Source organism: Lissotriton vulgaris, chromosome 4_1 (assembly GCF_964263255.1).
Source record: "Lissotriton vulgaris chromosome 4_1, aLisVul1.2, whole genome shotgun sequence".
Classification (NCBI taxonomy): domain Eukaryota; kingdom Metazoa; phylum Chordata; class Amphibia; order Caudata; family Salamandridae; genus Lissotriton; species Lissotriton vulgaris.
Genome location: NC_141691.1, coordinates 1,127,476,937 through 1,127,492,456, shown reverse-complemented (window position 1 = coordinate 1,127,492,456; position 15,520 = coordinate 1,127,476,937).

Here is a 15,520-nt window from a genome sequence, read left to right as displayed (position 1 = left end):
GTTTTCTGGCAAAAGGCTAAGGATCTGTTACTTGCGCTGAGTAGAGCAGGAAACTGTACTGCATGAGAAGGTGGGATTGAATAGTCTAGCATTAGTATACTCTATCCTCCTACTGTCTTAGTTGTTCAGTGAATCCAATTCCAAGTAGGGGGTTGCTCCCAGAAAGCATACACAGCTGCTGTCACTCAAAGAACCTCACATATGCTGGGCCAATTCTCAACATCAGTCATGAGTATGGGAATTAGTACAAAAGGAATACTCTTTTATGTCCATTTACAAGCCGTTGTCAATCTGAGCTGAAATGTACAAATACGTCCAATTCAAATAGTAGAAGAGCAAATAGGCCACATTCCTTTCTATTTGTTTTCAGTTGCAAATAAATATTCCTTGAATGTTCCAACTTTATTTCCATTTTATATATTTTCTGGGCCAATTCACAAAGGCATTTAAGAGTATGTAAAAGAGTACTATGGCAGTATTACTTCACTGCGTGGGGTGCCATTCATGCCAAGCAAAATGGCAGCAGAGCTACAGCTCATTGTTTAGCATGGACTTTTGATTTCTTCTAAACTGTTTCAGGATTTTCTTGGACCCACCTTTCCTTATGGAGTGACTTTGCTCTAGTGGAGTATTTTTTAGACGAACCTTGGTGCCCTCTGGGGTTGCAGCAAAGAAGAACTTGTTCCTCAGTGAGCAGACAGGCACCATTTTGTGCAGGAGACGCCTATGACCTCCTGCAGTTTCTTTCTTCTCAAGCTGTTCTCCTGGTATGGAATAATTTTGGCTTCTGCAACAGTTTATCACTTACTGCACTAACCCGGTCTAATTCCATGGCCAGCATTTTAAGGGGTCTTTCTTATGATTGACTCTTTTAGTTTTTTCAGTAGCAACAAGTGGTATTCTCTTTGGAAATGTGCTTTTTCATTAGTCAGAAGCTTTTGTCTTCTGATATAGTGTTGTCCTGTGCTTTCACACTTATGGGAAAACTAAAATCTTCTCAGAGGCTTTCCCGTGACCTAGCATGTTGGAGTTGGCCCTTTTGGAAGGTTCACCCAGAATTTTTTTGTATTCTCCTAGCCTTTTTCTGTAACCTGGTGTTGGTGATTTTAGGTCTCTGGGCACTTTAGCACTGTGGCCCAGTGTAAAGTGCGTGCGCTCTCTGAGTGGGTGTGGTGAGATTGGCCTGCCCTCCCATAGGACTGCATGGGGCATAAGTGTGTCCATGGTAATTCCTGGTGTGAGAGGAGTGCAGGGTCGGGTGTAGTATGTCTGAACTCGTGAGGATAAATGCTGCGCAATGGTGTGCGCAGATTTATGGGGACTGGTGGAGAAATGCCATTTTTAGAAGTTGGCATTTCTGTGAGCTATGTGTCTGCCTGCCTGATGTGAATTGCATGTCTGGCTTGTGAGTGAAAGGAGCTAAGAGGTGTGGGTGTCTCCAGGAGTGGCAGGATGAGTCAGAGCTAGGCTGAATGGGACACCAGAGCTGAGAGTGGTGAGAGGAGAAATCTCCTCACTCTGAATAGGATGGTTCTTCCCTAGTACAATGCTGGCTCCGCCCCCTCTGGTGTATCTGATCACTGAGCCCCCACCTGACAAAGGGGAGAGGAGCTGGGCAAAACAAAGTGCTCCAAAGCCCCTCTAAACCAGTCCTGACTGGTATCCCCCGGTCCTGTGCTGTGACACAAAGGGATTTTATAATATAAATATAGGGGCTGTGACCCCATGAAAAGGTTCAGTGCTCTGTATTTGTGCTGTTCCTGCTGGGGAGTGCAGCTGCTGGGGCCCAGGGGGAGGCTGCCAGGAGGGCTTGCTCTCCTGGGCCCTGCATTGCCCCTTTATCTTTGAAAAGGACTTTTCTGGAGCTCTAAGCGCCTCGTGAGCGCTGTGCTGGATTTTTAATTTTGCCCAGAGGAGTAGCGAGCCGGCTTTGCAGCGCCACGCTGCCTGCGGGAGAGAGAGGGAGTCCCCAGTGTGGAGTTTCCCCCCGTGATTCATGGTTGTGGGTGCCCACCCCACTTATATTATTTGGGGTCACCCCACATGGCCGTTTTGCTTTTGAATTATTGTTGCTGGTGACGACCCCGTATCTGAGCTGGTAAACGATCACCGCCACGGCCTGGAGGTAGTCAGGCAATATGGTGCCTGACGGCAGGCGGGACCTCCGGTTTCTCGAGGGAAGTCCTGCACACGCCACTGGTGAAGAGGGGCCGGCTGAGTGACGTGCGCGCTGCTGCCCGGGCTAACAGAAGAGAGGCCCGGCAAAGAAAGGGGGACAGGAGCCTACCCAGCCTCCAACAGGCATGACTATAGAGTGCCGGGTCCCAGGAGGGGGCCCGGGTGAAGAGAAAGGGTGGTCGAGGCCGCCGACTGCAGTGCGGGGCTCCCAGGAGCGAAGGGAAGCTCCGCGCCACGTGAGAAGTGCCGCAGCAGGAGAGAAGGGCTGCCGGTCCTAGTGAGGAAACCCAGAGCGGAGCAAGAGAATCCCGGTGAGTAGGGGTTCACGTTGTGTGGTACAGACAGAGGAACAGAGTCAGAGGGGCCCTGTCTGGCAGCGGGCCCCTCCAATGAGGGGGCAGTCCTATTTGTGAGCAAGAGAACCCCAGAGGGCCCAGTGACTTAGGGGCCATACCAAGGCATGTTGTCGGTGCCTGGGCGGTCGTGCCAGAGAGCAGGCAGCCCCAACGATGGGGAGGCATTTGCTACAGCCATGTGGGGGGTCTGGAGGGCACAGAGGTGCTGGGCTCCCCTGTATGTAAAGTGCCACGAATGGGGCACAATTGAGAGAGAGTCCCTGAGTGGGACCAAAGGCACAGTGAGTGCCAGTGAGTTTCACAGCTGCCCAGCAATTAGTGGGCAGCTGCTAGGTTTAGGTTGGCACAGTTGCGCCCGTGGATTCCGCTGCACAGGCAACAGTTTTAACATTATGGGCACTGGGCATTTGAGCCCTTCAAAAAGGCCAGTCGGCCAGTCGGAATATGAGGTTAATAGGGCGCCAGGTGATTTATGTGGTGCTAGTAAATTTGATTTATATAGTATAATTGATGCACCCCATTTTGATACCTCTAAATGTGTTTTTTATGATTATGAAGTTGTTTTGCATATTATGGTTTATGCTAGTGAGATTATGTTCCACAGTGATTTATGCCCCTAATGTGAGTTATGCTTAGGAGGTGAGGGTCTAATACATTCAGATTTACGGGATGATTGCATAATGTGTTTATGCTAGTGAGGTTGGCGCAGAATGTTATTCGTGTCTAATGTGATACTGGGCAAAATGTGGTTTATGTCACAGGCTGATGCTGAGTACTGTGGTTACCAGTGATTACTGGTTGTACGTTTATGATATGTTTTACTTTTACTAAGTTCACTCTGTGATCGTTCTGACAGTGGTCCAGTGGGCCCTGTCAGGTGTATACCCTTGTAGATATGACCTAGTGCCAGGTGGCACCATGTACAATATGTGAGAACTATTCTAATGTTTTATGGGAATACAAAGGCTATGTTTGATATAACCTTGTGTGAAGTTCCTTTTGTAGTGTGCCTGGGATGTTGTTGCTGTGTGCGTGTGCAAATGCTTTACACATGTCCCCCGGGATCAGCCTGACTGCTCGTGCCAAGCTACTAGGGGTGTGAGCAGGGGTTATCTTTGGCGTGAATCTCCCTTGCCCTGACTAGAGTGGTGGTCTCTACCTGGCTTTGGCGCAAGCCTTAGCCAACCAGAGATCCCATTTCTAACATAGCACTTCACTTCAAAATGGCCAGCAAATTACTCCTGAGGCTAAGATTGTCTAGCATGGAGTGAAATCCAAAAAGGCTAAAGATGATCAACCTTTACCTATCATGTTCTCTAACAATCCAATTCTCCCTACTATTTTTGATGACGTGTGGGCCTCCACCCTTTTCTGAGTATCACTAATGAGAAACTGCAAAAGATCGAAGATAGATGGATTATAATGGTGGGCAAAATGCTTGAAAGGGAGCAACATGTCAGCTCTCTTCAGGATATATATACAAACATTCCTCTGCCTGAACAAGAGATCCTAAAACTCAAGCTGCACACAGGGAATTTGAAAAATGGGAACTGTCACAACAATATCTGTTTGAATGGTCAACCTGCAGCTCTTTTGAGGCCTCTAATCTCCTTGACTTATTCAGGAAGTTCCTTCCAATCCTTTTTGAACTTCCTACTGCTCCTTCTTTTACATTAAAAGAGCTCTTCACTTAGGATGACATACTTCCCAATCTTTCAAACCTCTAGGCATCATATTGCTTTTTCAAAAATGTACAGACCTTCTTTGTGTTTTAAAATTGGCGAAAGATAAACAATGACTTGGCTGTTCTGGTCATGATATATTGATATCTCAGAAAATTCCCAATGTAACTAATGCCATGCGTAAGATGTTTCTTGCTGTGAGACCTCAACGAGACACTTGAATAGTCATTATGGAACTCTTCATCTCTGCCGATGCAGAATAACCTATGAGAGCACTACTGAATCATGTGATGGTCCTGGAAATGGAAACTGTTTCTGCAGAATATTACTTCAAATGCAATGGAAACTACTTCTCAGATACCTTAATGATCTATGCTATCCTCCCCTATAATAGCTTTCTTTGAACCATTTTTTTAATTTTAGCTCTGCTGTCAATCTTGTTATAGTGTTGACATGTCTCATGCATATCCTTGGTAGGTCTTTACTCTGATCTGGATGTTTATCCATGCTCTGTTCTCCTTTCTACTTTCCTAAGTATTTCCTTTTTGCATTTCTCTTTTCTTTCCCTTTCTATTCCCTATGAGTGCTTATCTGTTACTTTAATCTTTGTATCCTTCTTCTGTTTATTCTGTGTTTTGCATGCTCAATGTTTTTTGTCTTTTTTCATGTTTTTGCAGTGTGTCACCCTTGTGCCTGTATCTGTACCCCTCTGTATCCAATATGCTTAATGTTGTCTCCTGGGATATTCATGGACTTGGACATTCAATCAAAAATCATATGGCATTCTCTCATTTATCTAAACTTGACTCTAAAATTGCTTTTCTACAGGAAACACATTGTAATACTTCTGAAACTGGTAAATTGAAGGGACAATGGGTTGGTCAGGATGTTTCTCTCTCCGGCACTTGCCTGCAAAGGTGGTGTGGCTATTCTTTGTCATAAAACTGAGACTACCAGGTGTTACTACTGAATGTGACAATGACGGAAAATAGGTTTTGGTTAATGCTATGCTTGATACTAAACCTCTCACTTTATTTAATGTGTATGGCTCTGTTAAATCTGACCCTGAGCTTTGGCATTCCGTCACGGTAAAATTAGCTAATATGTCTAACCCCAATATTATTACGGCTGGTGACTTTAGCCAATTGTTAAATCCTTTTGCAGATAGGAAGCCTAAGTACAAGTTCAAGCCAGATAAATCCAAAAAGGCATTTCAATTTGCAATTACTTCTAGACCATTATTTGATGCTTGGAGGACATGTGATCTTGGTAAATTAGAGTACTCCTTATTTCCAATGTACATACTACTAAGTCCAGAATTGATTCTATTTTAGTTACTAAAACATTACCTCCCACTCTGCAATCTTCTGAAGTTGATTCCATTTTTATTTCTGATTATGCTCCAATACTGTCTTCCATTGACTTCTCCAATGTTGATTAAAAAATGGGTAGCTGGAGCTTCAATAACTTCCTAATTCAGATGATCAGTTTATTTTTTAAACTAATGCTTTTCTTTTATACAATAATTTTGCACTTTAACTTATCTAAGGACACTTCAATTTCCAATAATTGGGCTCCATGTATAGCTTAATTTCAAGCCTTTAATATTGCTTACTCACCCAAGAAAACAAGGCTTGACTGTTTCATTCCATTCTTTATTCGGCCTTAGATGGCCATAAAAGGCCAAAGCAATACAAAGCAATTAAATGGTTATAAAACAACTCCATCAACTTCAGCATAATTTATAAGATAAATGATCCAATAACCGTAAGGCAAAATAGCCACTCCTTAACAAAATAATACTATAGAGCATAAGTCCTTTAAAACAATTTGCATATCCGGATCTAAAGTGCAAAGTGCATTTATAAAATATGAACTAATCGATAACAGTAAATATGTAAAATCAGAATATGATCATTTTAAAACAAGCAGTACTATTCGTCAGTAGTTTGATAACACTTCATTTCAAGCCTTTACTATTGTTTGCTCACCCAAGAAAAAAAGTGTTGACTGTTTAATGTGCCATCCTATTATAATGGATCAAGGCACTTGAGCATGATTACTTCACTTCCAGAGCTTCATCCATACTACGACTTGTTTAAAACTAAAAATCAAACCTAAACAAGCTTGCTACTGTTGATGCATGAATTCTACTTAAAATGAAATCTAAATTCCATGGTGGACAGAACAAAGCCAGTAAAATGCTTGCTAATTATTTAAAAATAATAACAGAGCACAAAGCTATTGGATCCATTATCAATGAATTGGATGATTCTGTATCCATTTCTCATGCTTATATGTATAATTTATGTCAATCATTTAATAAATCACTATACATTGAAGATAATATCTCTTCTACATCTGATATTCAATTTATGTATAGAATCCCTCAACCAGCCACCCTTACAGATACATTGGAAGTGTTGGAAACTGACATTACCCTTCAGGACGTTTTAGATGCAATTAAATCTCCGAAAAGAGCAAAGGCATGTGTGCCAGATGGGTTTGCCATGGAACTTATTTCATACTTTTCTCCATGTTTAACTCTTTTATTTCAGACTAGCAGCCCGTCTCGACATTGTTCGGGTATGAATTGCTGCCTGCCAGTAGTATATTGTTTTGTGGGATTTCGTTTTGATAGCATTTCTTATCTGTGACAGGCCTGTGAAATGCTCCGATTCACAGTGCATGCTGATGCACTTAAGAGTGCGCGTTCAGTAGTGTGTGAACTCAAGTTTCCCTACTTTATTTTTGCTTGCAATATTATATAGGGTGAACTCTACAACATCGCATGAGCACAATTTACATTACAGAAGAACGCATTCATTTGTGGTAGGCACGGGGAGACAAAGCCATTTGCCTGGAATCACAGGATGTTGAGCTGATGCCGAGATTCAAACGAAGCTCCCCAGCTCTAAAGTTCGCAATTCTAGAACCTGCGGCGGGAGGTGTGTCTAAAAGTGTATGTCGGTGCTGGCCATCAATGAGAGAGACCTGTGCATTTTTCAAATGGGTGGTGAAAAAATACGAGTATGCGGCTGGAGATGTGGGCCACCGTGCCACCAATTAACTTACCGGGGGAGGGTAAACACCCATTAATCCGCAACTTTCTTTTCGCATACTATCACTCCGCATACTTTCATTACGAAAGTACCATGACTGCGTAATGCCATTATAATGCATGGCATTACATTTTATATGCTTTTACCACACATACATTTACAACGAAATTCGGGTTCAGATATAGTTTTGGGTTATGGGGTACAGGGGTAGTTTTAGGGTTTAGGGATAGGTATGGGTTTTGGGGTACAGGGGTATTTTTAGGGTTCAGGGCTAGGTTAGGGTTTTGGGGTATAGAGGTATTTTGGGTTCAGGGGTAGGTTTGGTTTTTAGGGTACGGGTATTTTAAGGGTTCAGGGCTAGGTTTGGGGTTTGGGGTACAGGGGTATTTTTAGGGTTCAGGGCTAGGTTTGGGTTTTGGGGTACAGAGGTATTTTAGGGTTCAGGGGTAGGTTTGGGGTACAGGGGTATTTTTAGGGTTCAGGGGTAGGTTTGGGTTTTGGGGTACAGGGGTATTTGAAGGGTTTAGGGCTAGGTTTGGGTTTTGGAGTACAGGGGTATTTTAGGGTTATGGGGTAGGTTTGGGTTTTGGGGTATAGGGGTATTTGAAGGGTTCAGGGCTAGGTTTGGGTTTTGGGGTACAGGGGTATTTTAGGGTTCAGGGCTAGGTTTGGGTTTTGGGGTACAGAGGTATTTTAGGGTTCAGGGGTAGGTTTGGGTTTTGGGGTACAAGGTTATTTTTAGGGTTCAGGGCTAGGTTTGAGGTACAGGGGTATTTTTAGGGTTCAGGGTTAGGTTTGGGTTTTGGGGTACAGGGCTAGGTTTGGGTTTTGGGGTACAGGGGTATTTTAGGGTTATGGGGTAGGTTTGGGTTTTGGGGTACAGTGGTATTTTTAGGGTTCAAGGCTAGGTTTGGGCTTTGGGGTACAGGGGTATTTTTAGGGTTCAGGGGTAGGTTTTGGTTTTGGTTTTGAGGTACAGGGGTAGTTATAGGGTTCAGGGCTAGGTTTGGGTTTTGGGGTACAGGGGTATTTTTAGGGTTTAGGGATAGGTTTGGGTTTTGGGGTACAGGGTATATTTATAAGGTTAAGATGGGTTAGTGTTTAAGGGTATTAGGGTATTTTAAGGAGTAAGGGTGGGTTATGATTATGGGGTGCAGGGGTATTTAAAGGGAGCAGGGTGGGATTAGCACACGATATGAGACATGGCATGAAGGGCAGAACGTACCGCACGCCCCCAGCGTTCGTCACGCCCCAAGCACACGCCCACAGCACAACGCAGACACGCCCACAAGGGACTACTTTACTGGCCCGGTTCTTTTACCTTTTAAATGTATATGGTGGGCGTCTGCATAGCCTATGTCCTTCTGCTGCAACTGCCCTTTCAAACGCTGTATTGGGTGTTGTGATTGGTGCTGTGGTTCCTGAGATTACCCACCTCAAAGGCAAAGGTTTGGGCTCTCTCTTTATTATTGGTGCTGTGGTTCCTGAGATTACCCACCTCAAAGGCAAAGGTTTGGGCTCTCTCTTTATTATATTAGTCATATAATATAATATAGATTCCACTGATAGTGACAGCTTTTTGGAAGCTTTGATAATCATAACTCACAAGTAAGATAAAGATCCCACATTTTGTATAGAACCATATCACTTACCATCATGACTGTAAGATCTTTGCCAAGATTCTAGCTTCCCAATAGAATGTTTTGTCTCTCATCTTGGTAGATCTGACTAGTCAAGTTTTATCAAGAGACGATTTGCAGTTGATAATGCTAGCATGTTCTCCAATATTGTTAGTCTCCTGGAAGAGGAAAGTCGCCACTTGCCACCAACTCATATGATGCTGAAAAGGCATTTGACTGTATTAATTGGCAATTTTTGTTTACCACCCTTCATTAATTTGGTTTCGCCAAAAAATAATTTCCTTCATCAAATTAATATACTCTACTCCCTAGGTCAGTGTTTTTGTTAATGTTTTTTTTCTCCCTACTTTGATTTACATGGAGGTACCAGCCAAGGTTGCCTCCTCTCCCCTTTGTTATTATGTTTGTAACCTTTCCTGGAACAAACCCATTGTAATTCACTTATAGTTGGCTTCAAACATAGTTCTCTGGAGTCTAAGTTATCTATATATGCGGATGATATCCTAATGTATATTCCTAATCCTCTCACTTTCCTAGATCCATTTTACAAGTAATTTCTCTGTACTCTAATGTCTTGATCTAGTGAAGTAGTGTGGCTCACTGGCTAGAGGCAGCAGACCCGAGAGCAGAGGACGGCCCGGGACCAGGGTTCGATTCCCGGCGCGGCAGGTTTCTGGACCAGGGTCAGCGGACTCGATAATTCTCTCGCCTCGGTGCCCACTCTGATCAGCGATCACACTCTGCAACTCTGGGCATTAGCTTGCCTCATCTTCACTAACGGCCCCACCAGTCCGCCGGGGATGCCTGGTCTCACCCTGGAGATACCCATTAAGGGACCATCTCTCAGGGAAGCCAGGAAGGGTTTTGCAGCGGTCGAAGCGCCTTGGGACCCTCCGGGTAAGTAGTGCGCTATATAAATGCCTATACATACCTATACATACATCTATAAACTCAATTTTAAAAAGAATGAGATTTTACCCTCGAACTCTCAGTGTTATCAATACACTAACTTTACCTGGTGTCCCACAAAGATTAAATATCTTGGTATTTGGTTTTCTCCCACTATTCGAGAAACAGGTTCTCATAATTTTGAAAACCCTAATACAAGCCTTACTCTTGACTTGGTCTCCATTACATTCATCATGGTGGGTTAGACATTATTCTATCAGAATCATGTTTGTACCCCATATTCTAAACACTATTTGCATTTTACCTTGTAAAATCCCTAATTACTATTTTAAACAACTTGACTCTACTTGTATAAAAATTTCTATGAAAAAATAAAATTCCATGTATTGCTCTCTCTAAGGTTAAATGCCCAAAACTTGAAGGAAGCGTTGAATTCTTAGATCTTTAATGTTCTCATTTATCTTTCTTAATCAGACAATTTTGACCTATGATTAATGATTTCCAATATCAATTCATATTAATGTGGTTTATTTTTTAACAATCATTGCGAAAGGATATTTAAAAAAAATATATTATTCCTAGGTCAAACAGTGCCTTTACATCATAAAAGTCAATTTTTAAATAATCACACTTTTTTATTAAACACTTTGGAGGTTATGGCTAATGAGATCGTAGTAAGGAATCCCACAGTTCTTGGTCATATCAGGAACATCTGGGCTGATTACGATGGCGGGCGGACTTGGTCCGCCCGCCACCGTAGCAGTGTTTGGGACAGCCCGCCAGACATGTGGGGGTCTCACCACTGCAATTAGGATGTTTCCGCCATACTGGCTGCAGCACCGTCCGCAGTGCTAAAAGTGCTTGCACAGCATTAACCTGCACCGCGTGGCAGGCACCACGCGGTGCCTGCCACTTGGTGAGTGGAAATGCAGGGGGTACCATGGGTACCCGCCAGTGCAGCAACACCCAACCCAACAAGTGGGGCCCGCAACGAGCCCCCAAACCCAATCCCCGTCAGCCGTCAGCCTTTCCATGGCGACATCCCTGCCATAGACAGGCCTCTTTAAACCCACACCCTAATGTGGCGCACAGTACCTGCTAGGCACCGCCACCATATTAGTGGCCCTGCTCTGCCCACCAGGCAATCAGTACGATTCCCTATGGCGGTGAAGCGGCAGGCGGATTTTCATCCGCTGTGGTACCCACCGCTATCATGATTTGGTGGTGGGTAAATCACTATGGGATATCGGAAGGACCACCACCGCCGGTCCGGTGGTGGCTGTCCTTCCGCAATCATAATGAGCCCCTTAATGTCTATTTTAGACAAAGGTAATAAATGCTGGGCCTCATCCTTCTACAGCAGTCCGCCCTATTCCGTTTTTTTGTGACAAGATGACTATTGGCTAATGACTGCACTTAAAAGAAACATTTAAAATGAGGCTTGTCTCAAAACAGACATAGGATAATTCTGAAGCCTTCAAATAGTCCCTAGGATTACTTACCACAAGTGAAACACATGTTGGCTGCAAGTTTGTTTGCTGTACAGTATCTTAGAAGATAATTAAAAAAAAGAAATTAACATCACACAGCACTAAAAAATCCTTTGGACCATTCATAAAAGTAAATAGGGTATAATATCCAACAAAAAAGAGTGCTAATTTCCTAGTATATAAAAGTTTACATGTTGTTGGGCATATAGGTTTAACCCAAGCAATCACGCCCAAAATCCTTCCAAGATTAATTATGGAACTATGTTCCACTTCTGCCTTACAAATTACCTGAAGCAAATCTTAGTGCCAAATGAAATAGACTTTCATCATTCTTAAAAAAAACCAAGGTAGGTATAGTTTGGTAAGGAATTGATGGTGATTTTTAGGGACAGCAGATAACCCCGTCAGACCCTCATGCAAACCTTTGCTGAATCTGCAGTTAAACACAAGAGTATGACTTTACAACGCATGCAATTAACAGACATGCCTTCCCCATGCTGCTTTTGCCTCAACCACTCATGGTAACTGTATGTACGGTAAGCATATACTTTGCATTTTTATAAGAAATGTGTTTTGACAAACTATATATACATACTCATATATTGATAAAAATTATTTAGAAAATAAAAATGATATACTTACCATAGAAATAGTTCCAATATCTGGCAGACTGCACAGAAAACAGGGAGCCTACTCGTTGCAGGTTAATTGGTTTTTTTATTAGCATTGTGAGAACAAACAATACTTTCCCTAACGAGTTTCTTTCTGCCCTCAGACTTTGATCACAGGATCATAGGCTGTTTGTTTCTTATCCTATCACTAAGCATTTTACACTTATTTACAAAATGCTACACTAAAGTGCAAATTGTGCTTATGTGCAAATCATGCTCATTATATGCAAAATCGTGACTTGAGCAATGATGCTGAATTTTAAAAAAGAATTGATTGTTACATACAGGGAGGCAACATTAATAATAAGTTCACTGTTCAGTGCAATATCAGATAATGCCAAAAAAGCAAGATATTTGTATAGAAATTGGATGATAGTGCAAATGTGTTTTTCTTAAAATATGCATAGTTGTCCTACATAGTTGTACTACACAAAGAAGATCAATTAAATAATCGATCTTTATTGCCCATTGCCCTAAAATGTTCAAGAATCCGTTTTTTCAATTCACATGTGGTGCTACCCACATATTTCTTTTTACATGGGCATTCAAATACATAAATGACAAATTTGCAAATCTGCAATAAAGATCGTAGCAATGCAGTTGCCAAATATATGGAGGAACTTCATAAAAGCAACTGGGAAGAACTTGAATACTATGCTATTGAACAAGTCCTGATATCGGAAAAAGGAGGTGATCGTGAAAAGACATTGCGACAAAAAGAATCAAAGCATATTCTTGCATTTAGAACTTTAAATCTATGGGGTTTAAATCAGAATGAGGAATTGTATGTGCATTTATAGGGACACAAGAAATCGCAAACTCAGCAAAACCAAAGAGCTAAAGCATAAAAAGAATAAACATGGGATGTAGCAGGGTTTCCGTTCTCCCACAGAACTGTGCATAGAGATCTAGAACCTCGGTGAATTAGGGGGACCCAAAACCCACCTTAGTATCCAAAATCCCCTTACCGAACTAGCTACAGTGTCTCATTGGTCATAACAAACTCCCAATGACTTAGACAAACCAGAACATGAACTTATGTTACCTCAGGTATCGTGGAACACATGAACACTCTTTCGCTCTATAATAATTTCAAACCAGAACGGGGAGTAAAAGAAGACACGTGCAAGTTTGAAATATTTATTTTTCAATGCAAGGTTCTTAAACGCAGTATCTTATATAATACCAGAATACATATTATAAAAATCAGAGTTATCAGCATAGTCACTAATCCATAGTAAGCGAACGGTGATAGCATATTATAATGCAAAAATCTATAGAAATCTGTATCACCTATATTTCGCGCACCCTATTTAGCATACTATATTATATCTAAGAAGGTCTCATTTGGGTTTTAGCAGGGCGGGCCCATACGTCAGTAGGAGAAGATCACATCATCAGCTACCAGCTCTCTGCATGGGAAGCACCATCAAGTGTGTTGGTGCATTCTCAGTAACTCTATCTTAAACCCGCTTAGAGCCCAATGTTGGCAGCAACTTTATTTGTGTTATGTCTAATGTGGTGCGAGGATCAGGCCTCCCAGCAACCTTGTGTTAGGTTATTCTTAGAGGGTTCAGCTCTCAGTGTGCAGACAGTGTACCAAGTGTACCAAGCACAACTGATATCAGAGCAATAACATATTATTCTCAAATAAATCACATCTTTCGTCTAGGTTGAAAGCTACAGTAACAATTATGTGTTGTGTGCAAACTGAAGCCGAAGGAAAATATGTCGTTTAAACATTTAATAAACTCATGCTAACTTAACACAGTATATAGAAAAAGCAGTAACTATATGACAGGTACACACTGCAATTAAGAGCTAACTATAAATCGCACTACTGCAATGCCTACTTATGACCTCACATATTACATCACTCATGACATGATCAGTGACATCACTCATGACATCTCAAAATCCAGCGGCTGACAGAGTCCAGGCCAGGCCAGGTCATTTCTCTTGGTTTCAAAATTCTCTGCTCCCTGCCCTGAGGAGATGGAAAATATTGTCAATGTAGGATAGGAAAATTGAACTTCCTTCTTAATTTACTGCTCTGAAGCACCCAACAGCCCGTACAGGGAAGCACAACATGGGAATGACAAAGAACTCCATTACAAATTATTTAGCAGGGGCTGTGGGGTTAATGGAAATTAAATTATAAGTGTGGAAGAGCAAATAGCGGCAGCAAAGCAAGCGCTAAACACAGTCCTGGGCTGCGCTGTGGTGCATGCACCCAAAAGTCCAAATTTAACAGTGGGAAAGGTCAGTGCAAATCCAAGGCAATATGATGGTAATTAGTGTATATCCAATGCACCTCTAGAAATTGTGGGAATTATTGACACTTCTGAATCTACCCCAACTCCACAACGTAAAAGAAATGAACCCGGTGGCGAAGTACCCACTAATTAAAAATTCTTAAAAAAACCTTTGAAGATTACCAGACCTACTTGCCTAAAATTATAGATAAGACAATCTGTCGGGAAAAACTCAGGACCCGGAGTCACAAAGATTTAAAATCTTGTCAGATAAACTACTTTTATAATTAGACCTCATTGAAAAAAAAGTTATGCAGGACCTGAAGGAGATTAAATACAGAGTAGCTGCTCTTGAAATGCATTGTAAGGATTGTAAGGATGTGTTGGTACCAATGAGCAAAGCTCCATTGGAAAGTCATAATATTCTATATCCCAAAACAAATAAACCAGAAACACCTTCCCTCTTGAAATCTAACCCCACTAATAGCCTAAGTAACTCAATACAACAGCAGAATGTTGGTCCTAGTGGGGGCCCTAGTAGGGAGACTACTGTCAAGGCATCCGCACAGAAGCACACAGAGGTTGAAAATCTTCAACAAAAAACAGTTCAGGATGATCAAGTCACACTTCATCTACCGCATGATGCAGCACCTTATGTATTAGTGCTCAAAGGTGTCTCCAAGCTGAGTCAAGAACCAAAGAAAGCTGGGGTAGCTTAAATACCAAAGCGGTGCATTGGCTGTCATCCCAAACATTCAATGTAAACTTATTACATGCCGAGATCATTATGGTAAGGAGAAATTATTGGGTGGGCTCTAACTGGAAGCAAAAAAGAGGTGACATTGTTATAATCAACTTTCGAAACCCTGCCCTGGTACAGTCGCTTCTTTTCCATCTACAGCAACAAAAAAAGTACCATAACCATCATAGTGAAACGACAACAGCTGCTCCCTTGTATACTTTTATAAGCCCCAAGATCCCCAGTGGAGATTGCAGGCATAGAAATCTGCAGTTGCCCAAAACATCTCTTGACCAACTGACTTGTTTATATCTCCCAATAGATTTGCTCCCCTATTGTCTCTTGACCAACAGGATTGACGCCATAACAAGCACCAGTGGAACATTGGTGTTGAGAGAATGGTACTGGATAGGCCCTCTGTGACGTTGAAACCAATAACAGGAAGACACACTCTCAAGAAAATACTGCCATGAAGCCTTTTTCCCTTAAATCTTGGAATATAGTGGGTGTAAAAAGCAAATTAGCAAATACAGATTAG